The sequence below is a fragment of the Galeopterus variegatus genome, unplaced genomic scaffold (genome assembly GCF_000696425.1).
Source record: "Galeopterus variegatus unplaced genomic scaffold, G_variegatus-3.0.2 Scaffold6957, whole genome shotgun sequence".
Taxonomy (NCBI): Eukaryota; Metazoa; Chordata; class Mammalia; order Dermoptera; family Cynocephalidae; genus Galeopterus; species Galeopterus variegatus.
In genome coordinates, this window is record NW_007733068.1 from 48,461 (window position 1) to 56,681 (window position 8,221).

Sequence of the window (8,221 nt, forward strand, 5' to 3'; positions counted from 1 at the left end):
ATGCAGTTGCCATCTGGCTCTGAACAAGCTCTTTGAATTCCTCACAGACCTTCCTGCCATTTTAGGGTTGTCACCTGACTTCCTGTCTCCTTCCCAGGTCTATCCCCTGCCCTAAGGACTGAATTTTTGTAGTCTCTCTCCTGTAAGGCATGATGTGCAGCTGCTGGGAGGGCTGGGTGCAGCCAGCCTTGCCTGTTCTCAAAGGAACCACAGCTTCTAGCTTTACATGTTGTACAGAATCAAATACTAATAACATTTATGGACCACTTGCATGTGCTGGCACATTATAAACACAGCATCCCTTTGGGTAAGTTACCAGTCCTCTCTAAGCCTCGGTCTCCTCATGTGTAGAATGGGGATAATAATAACAGGATCTGCCTCCAAGGGTTTTTATGAGGCTTTGAAAGAGATCGTGCACATCAAACAATTAGCACAGCACCTGCACATAGTCAGCACTTATCTGATGTTGGTTTCATTGGTGGTTGTGTTGTCAGCATGTGCGATTTTATTGAGTCCTCACAGCAACTATGCAAGGAAAGTGTTATTTATATCCAGGACCAATATATATCTGGTATGCAGAGATATGGCTTAAATACTGCAGTACTTCCTGACTGTCAATTAGCCACTGTCCCAAGCCCCTCCAATTACTCCCATCCCTTAGTCCCCCACAGCCTTATTGGCCCTGGTCTTCCCCCGGGATCCCTGCCATGCCCCCTCCCACAATTCAGTAACTGAAAGGTTAAGGCCTGGTATAGCAGAAGGCCTCCAGGGTCCTCCCTCAGTTTAGCTGGCTTCTTTTCTGAGTTCTATCTGGCTGTTCATACATATTTTATCAATAGGTAAATTNTTACTGCAAGGAAGAATTCATTCTTAAGGGTGAGTTATGCTGAAAAACTCATCAAAGCACATACCTGCCCCTCTGCTAGGAGAGTCGCTGGAGGCATACTCCTGAGGATGTGTGTGGGAAAGAGGGGATGGGCTGAAGAAACGTTACCAAAGAGACCACAGAGGGATTAAAGTGCCTCGTCTTCCACATCAGGCACCCGATTTTTAATAATGCATTCATTACACTTGGTTCAGGTGACAATGACACAACCTTTCCTGCTGCACCTTTATCTTCTGTTTTAAAAGAGGGGAAAGACAGGATTTGACTAATGAGAAATTCATGTGCCAATCTCTTACAGCTATTTTGATGTATCCTTTCTGTAAATGATGTGCAATTACCAGAGAGCTAAGAAGAAATCATTCATTGATTAATTCACCCTTTATTTTATTTATTCATTTAACACATATTTTGAGTTTCCTGGGGGAAGAAATGATTTCTTATCTANCTGGCACATTATAAACACAGCATCCCTTTGGGTAAGTTACCAGTCCTCTCTAAGCCTCGGTTTCCTCATGTGTAGAATGGGGATAATAATAACAGGATCTGCCTCCTAGGGTTTTTATGAGGCTTTGAAAGAGATCGTGCACATCAAACACTTAGCACAGCACCTGCACATAGTCAGCACTTATCTGATGTTGGTTTTATTGGTGGTTGTGTTGTCAGCATGTGCGATTTTATTGAGTCCTCACAGCAACTCTGCAAGGAAAGTGTTATTTATATCCAGGACCAATATATATCTGGTATGCAGAGATATGGCTTAAATACTGCAGTACTTCCTGACTGTCAATTAGCCACTCTCCCAAGCCCCTCCAATTACTCCCATCCCTTAGTCCCCCACAGCCTTATTGGCCCTGGTCTTCCCCGGGGATCCCTGCCATGCCCCCACCCACAATTCAGTAACTGAAAGGTTAAGGCCTGGTATAGCAGAAGGCCTCCAGGGTCCTCCCTCAGTTCAGCTGGCTTCTTTTCTGAGTTCTATCTGGCTGTTCATACATATTTTATCAATAGGTAAATTGAGGTGCAGAGGTGATAAATAAAATCATCAGTCTTGTAAATGGAAGTCCTGAGAAATCAAACTTCAAATTCTACTGCCCAGGTTTATTACACTGAGCTTCTCATTAAACACTGATTAGAAAAGCTAACAAAAGCCACTTCTGTCTTCTTGAACTCTGGACAATCACTGATCACCTGGGCACCAGCAGATGCAGTTTCCAATGAATTCAGGAAGTAACCTAGGACATGTCAGAGTCAGCGCCCTACCCACCTGCCCTTGCCTTTATTCCCCATCCCACTTCCGTCCCTGGAAATCATGTCAAAACCATTTGATCCAAATCCTTTCACCCTCATTCCCAGCTCTGGAATAGAGTCTCTGAGATGAAGACTTCACACAGCCATGCTGTTAAGTACGTACCATTCCTGTCTCTATTTCAGACTACAAAGAGGATCAGAGAGATGTTAACATATGTGCAACAATATGGCAATTCGTGGATCTTACATAGAAAACAAGAATAATGTAGAGGATAGATCCCACCATGACAATGAAATGTAGAGTTGGGAATTTAAAAGGATCCCTCTTAAATTGAAGACACATGTCTAGACTTAAAATGTGGGAAGTAAAGGTGGTGTCTCCTTGAATGCATGCACTTCTTAATTGTACATTCTGAGCTGCAAAGACCCCCTCGGCTTGCCTTGAAATGTAAACATTTTAAAAAGTGCCTTATTAAGTTCTGAGGTCTCTAAAATAGTTAAAAAACTGAGCAGTTACATAATTGGCTTAATTAGATCCAATTACACAATTAGTGTAAATTAGAAATAATAGAATCATAACATATAATTTCATAATTATGACACACAATAATAATGCAGAAATTAAGTTGGCAAATGGCGCTAAGGCAAGAGGGGTGCATATAAATCATGGAGGATGCAATGTCTTTCATGAGCTCCAACATCTTCCCCTCCAATAGTTAGTGCTCAAAAATGTGCTTTAACTAAACAAGAATTGATTTTGAGTTCCACACTCAGAAAACAACATCTGGAAAATTGTTAGTTCTTTTCCCTCCTTATCTAGCTTAAGTAATGGGTGACTAGACGGCTAGATTTCTTTCCATCTCATTAGAAGAATGCCTCTCTTTCTAAGGTCGTAACAAATTACTGCAAGGAAGAATTCATTCTTAAGGGTGAGTTATGCTGAAAAACTCATCAAAGCACACACCTGCCCCTCTGCTAGGAGAGTCGCTGGAGGCATACTCCTGAGGATGTGTGTGGGAAAGAGGGGATGGGCTGAAGAAACATTACCAAAGAGACCAAAGAGGGATTAAAGTGCCTCGTCTTCCACATCAGGCACCTGATTTTTAATAATGCATTCATTACACTTGGTTCAGGTGACAATGACACGACCTTTCCTGCTGCACCTTTATCTTCTGATTTTAAAAGAGGGGAAAGACAGCATTTGACTAATGAGAAATTCATGTGCCAATCTCTTACAGCTATTTTGATGTATCCTTTCTGTAAATGATGTGCAATTACCAGGGAACTAAGAAGAAATCATTCATTGATTCATTCACCCTTTACTTTATTTATTCATTTAACACATATTTTGAGTTTCCTGGGGGAAGAAATGATTTCTTATCTATCCTTACATATCAAACCTTTGGCACAGCTTCTAGTGTAGAGGAAACCCTCGATGTTCACTGAATTGCTTTTTGTGCAGAACAAAGAGTTATTCTATACCTGGTTATGGCCTTCAAGAAACTTACAATAATTTTTTATGTTAAGATAGCAAATTAGTTTGTTAATAAAAAATATGAATTAAGTTGTCTTAGCTGGCATTGCCATGATATCAGAAGCAGTTTGTAGTCAAGAGTTAAATAAGTAGAAGTTAAAAGGAGAAAGTGGTCCCCCAAAACCCACGGTCATGGTTGGGGGAGAGTGGCCAGCCAGGGTTTCTGCAGCAGTCCAGTGCTACCAGGACACCTGGGAGGCAGCAGTTCTGTGAGCATGCATGGTAGCTGCTTTTACATGCACCTCTGGTTTGGATCCCACTTGTTGTCAAATTAAGTAGTAAATATCCCCCATAGGCCCCTAACATACCTCAGCAAATGAATACTAAAAATCTGAAAATGTCCCCAAATGATTTTAGAGAACATCTAAAATCCCTGGACATTTTTTTCTGATGATCTTTGTTTTGTTTGCTCCTCCTCAGTCATCATCCTTTGGGTAATGGAAGAAGCAAGGGGCTTAGTGATGCCCAAAGGCCATTACTAGTACTGGATGGAGGACTTATCCTTTTATACCCTTCCTTTAGCTTACTGGATTCCCTTTCATTATTTTTACTTTCCTGTATGGTCCCTCTTTTTCCCTTCTCATTTTCTGTTCCCAATAAATACCAGCTCAAAATATCAATTTTTTTTTAAATCAAAAATGAGGGCTTGCTTGCCAGAAGACAATACATTCTTAAAATACCTTGATCTACTCACATCTCCCCTAACAGTATCACAGGAGATGCTTTGTGTTAATTCATACGTTCAGACAGTAGCTATTTAAACAGCTTGGTTTAGAGTCTGAAGGCAAGGATAAGGAAGTTTTAAGCTTCAACTATTATTTCGGGCTCTTTACCCTATCCCTGTGTGAATGCAAAGGCACAAATGTGTTTCCTATGATTCTAACCCCCAGACGCAATATATGACTTTGTTTACAATGTAGGTTTTAATGGATATTAGTATAAATATTCCTTACTGACATGGTAATAAAGTTGAAGCTCCAGAGGTATAAAAATATACAGAGGGAGAAATATCCCCCAAACTTGTTATACTCTTGTTTTATCCATATCAACAAAAGGTGGGAGACATTTTCTAAGGGTCCCAAGGTACAAACCAGATTTACTTAAACTGTGAATCAGAATTCAGATGAGTTGTTTCATGAACAAATGTCAGGAACTACCTCATTTTCTTCTGCATAATCCTTGAGGGTAAAAGCTTCATCAATTATGAAGAATTTTAAACTTCTTCCAAAGCCCTATTGATAAACAAGCACCTAAATCAACTTGGTAAATGAACCTATTTTTAAAGAGCAAAAATAAGAGTGGCAGGAAAATGTCTGGGAAGATTTCCCGCCGAACAGTTAAGAGTCGTTACCTCCGGAGAGCAGAAAGGAAAGAACTATAGTCTTTGAATGGAGCTGCAGGCCTGCTGCAACTTCTATGTGCTCTAAAATTGCACCTCTCTCTAGGAGGATCAGGATTACAAGGCTATAATCCCCACACAGCCTGGAGTAACAGGTTTTCTGAATTGGGTTTGTCAGCTACAGATGTTTCGTTTTCCAAAAAGGTTATTTCAGTAAATGAACAATCTTTCATGCCAACGACCTTTTGTTTCTTCCTTCTCTCGGTCATTAGAATTCAGGAACAGAGCCTGTTCTCTTGGTGTGCACTGCTTGGAGGAGAATAAGACGTTTCGTGTTGGAAAAAGCTTGAAAGCTCTCATCCCTCCTGTCGTGGTTCTGGAGAGAGCTCTGACAGAAGAGGATGAGCAGAAACACGGATAAGTACTTGGAGACTCAAAAATTCAAGTACAAGAGCCTGGTAAAATGCTGCTTTTAATGTTAAGGCTAAAGATGGGTCAACATTTTCACAGTGGTCTTCTCTTAAGGTAAAAAGTCACCTGGCAATTTCCACATTATAAACTCCAGAGGCTTTGGCCTGTCTCTTCTCAGGGCCTCTTTGCAGCAACCAATGCTGTGGATGGAACTCTGACATGGAAACGCTCGTCTCTTGGCCTGCTTTGGCCTTATCGTCTTCGTTTCTACCTTTCCTACTTGTCTTTCTTTTTTTGTTAAATGGGGGTTCCCCAGGTTCCGTCTCGGGCTTTCTCTTCTCTCTCTACACATTCTCCCACCATTCTCTAACCCAATGGCTCCAATGGTCGTTCTGTGTGGTCAGTCACATTGAAAACCGTCATTTACTGAGTCCGGACATGTACATATCTCACTGAGCTTACAACACTTCTGTGAGCGATACAGCGGTTTCTCCATTTTGGGAAAGGAAGCAGAGGCTTAGGTAGGTTCCAAGACTCACCCATAATATCTAAGACCACCCACCAAATATGTAACAGAGCCCAGGTTTGACCTCTCTGTCTCTAGGGCTGATGGTGTTTCCACTACACCATTCTCCTAATCAATGACTCCTGGCACCAAGTCTCACTTCAAAATCAACAAGGCTTCTTCTCTGACCAGCTTCTCCTCCAAACAAAGAAACTTCTGAAAACTGACCCACCACCAGGCTCCCAATGGCAGGCGTCCTTGGCTCCCCTTGTTCTCTTCCACCTCCCTTGCTCCTCCCATGTCCCCCACCCCAATCCCATCCATCGCCAAATGCCATCTCTGACTTGATCTTTCCACTCTCCAGACCAGCCTGTGCACCACTGCCTATGTCCTAGGCCACATTATGTCCTGAGTTATAACCTTCAGTGGCTTCCCAGTGCAGATGACACTAAGTCCAAATGCCTACATTCATTAGTCAAAAGGCCAATCCACTTTTCCTGTCATACCTCTGTGGTCTTTCATATAAGTGGACAGTGTGCCAATGAATCTGGGCAGCTAACAAGCACCCAGTGTCTGATGTCTGAGCTCCCATTTTTATGCCTTTGTTCAGGAGGCTCCCTCTTACAGGAACCCACTCTTACCCAGCATTATCCTGCCCTGTCTGGTATATTGCCCGCATCACTCACGTGTGCACACACCCACACCAGTCCTCCTCTACCCTCCCAGGCAGATGTCATTCTGCATCTTCAAGCCTTCACAGATTTTTCTCTTACTAAGCTCTAAGTTCCTTGGCAGAGGGAGAATGTATCAGACTCTTCAGTGTATCACACAAATCTTTGAGTCCAAGGGACATAATAGGAGCCCAGTAAACATGTATTGGTTAAATTTACTCAAACTTTGATAAAATATGGCAACATGAGGTCACATTCTAAATGTAATGCATTTTACCCCCCAGCAAGGAGAAACAAAATGTTTCTCACAAAGAGATGAAGAATGTGCAAATAATGGTTACGAGTGCATATCCTTAAAATGGTTACCTTTTTTTCCCCTGATTTAGAAGGGAGGAGAGAGCAGAAAAACAAAAATGGAGAAAGAGAAACAATATTAGGTCTGTCAAGTAAAGAACATAGAGAAAACAACTTATAGTAGGATGCAAGTCAATAATAAAAAAGCATGAAAACTGCCGAGCTCTAAAAATTCAATTTACCTGTAACTCTCCTGTGACACATAAGTAGTGACAGGGAAAGTCTATTACTATACTAACTTGTACTTGTTAATACGTTACCCTCTGAAAAATGTTCTTTAGTTGCTCTCTATGTTGTAGTCTGTATTTTCATAAGAAGATGACAAGCTCCCAGAGGGAAGGATATAGAGCCACTATCACCAGCTCTCCTGACACCTGGGGATTCGTGCTTATAAATGTTTTCCTTAGGACCAAGCAGCAAGGAAGATCATGTTTTCTAAGGCCTCTTTCTCCAATAGCAAATACAATTTCTGCAGGATGATTTTTTTTTTTNTCCACATTATAAACTCCAGAGGCTTTGGCCTGTCTCTTCTCAGGGCCTCTTTGCAGCAACCGATGCTGTGGATGGAACTCTGACATGGAAACGCTCGTCTCTTGGCTTTGGACACACACTGCTCTCTGGGCCTGCTTTGGCCTTATCGTCTTCGTTTCTACCTTTCCTACTTGTCTTTCTTTTTTTTGTTAAATGGGGGTTCCCCAGGTTCCGTCTCGGGCTTTCTCTTCTCTCTCTACACTTTCTCCCACCATTCTCTAACCCAATGGCTCCAATGGTCGTTCTGTGTGGTCAGTCACATTGAAAACCATCATTTACTGAGTCCGGACATGTACATATCTCACTGAGCTTACAACACTCCTGTGAGCGATACAGCGGTTTCTCCATTTTGGGAAAAGAAGCAGAGGCTTAGGTGGGTTCCAAGACTCACCCATAATATCTAAGACCACCCACCAAATATGTAACAGAGCCCAGGTTTGACCTCTCTGTCTCTAGGGCTGATGGTGTTTCCACTACACCATTCTCCTAATCCATGACTCCTGGCACCAAGTCTCACTTCAAAATCAACAAGGCTTCTTCTCTGACCAGCTTCTCCTCCAAACAAAAAACTTCTAGAAACTGACCCACCACCAGGCTCCCAATGGCAGGCGTCCTTGGCTCCCCTTGTCCTCTTCAACCTCCCTTGCTCCTCCCATGTCCCCCACCCCAATCCCATCCATTGCCAAATGCCATCTCTGACTTGATCTTTCCACTCTCCAGACCAGCCTGTGCACCACTGCCT

At 42.3% G+C, this 8,221-nt stretch overlaps 1 protein-coding gene across 1 annotated transcript in view; it reads right to left on the reverse strand.

Annotated features, from left to right (window-relative positions):
* Positions 1 to 8,221, reverse strand: part of LOC103606918 (inositol 1,4,5-trisphosphate receptor type 2-like) — a gene marked incomplete at its 5' end in the record, with an annotated part of 107,941 nt that overhangs the window by 39,217 nt on the left and 60,503 nt on the right. The window lies entirely within an intron of this gene.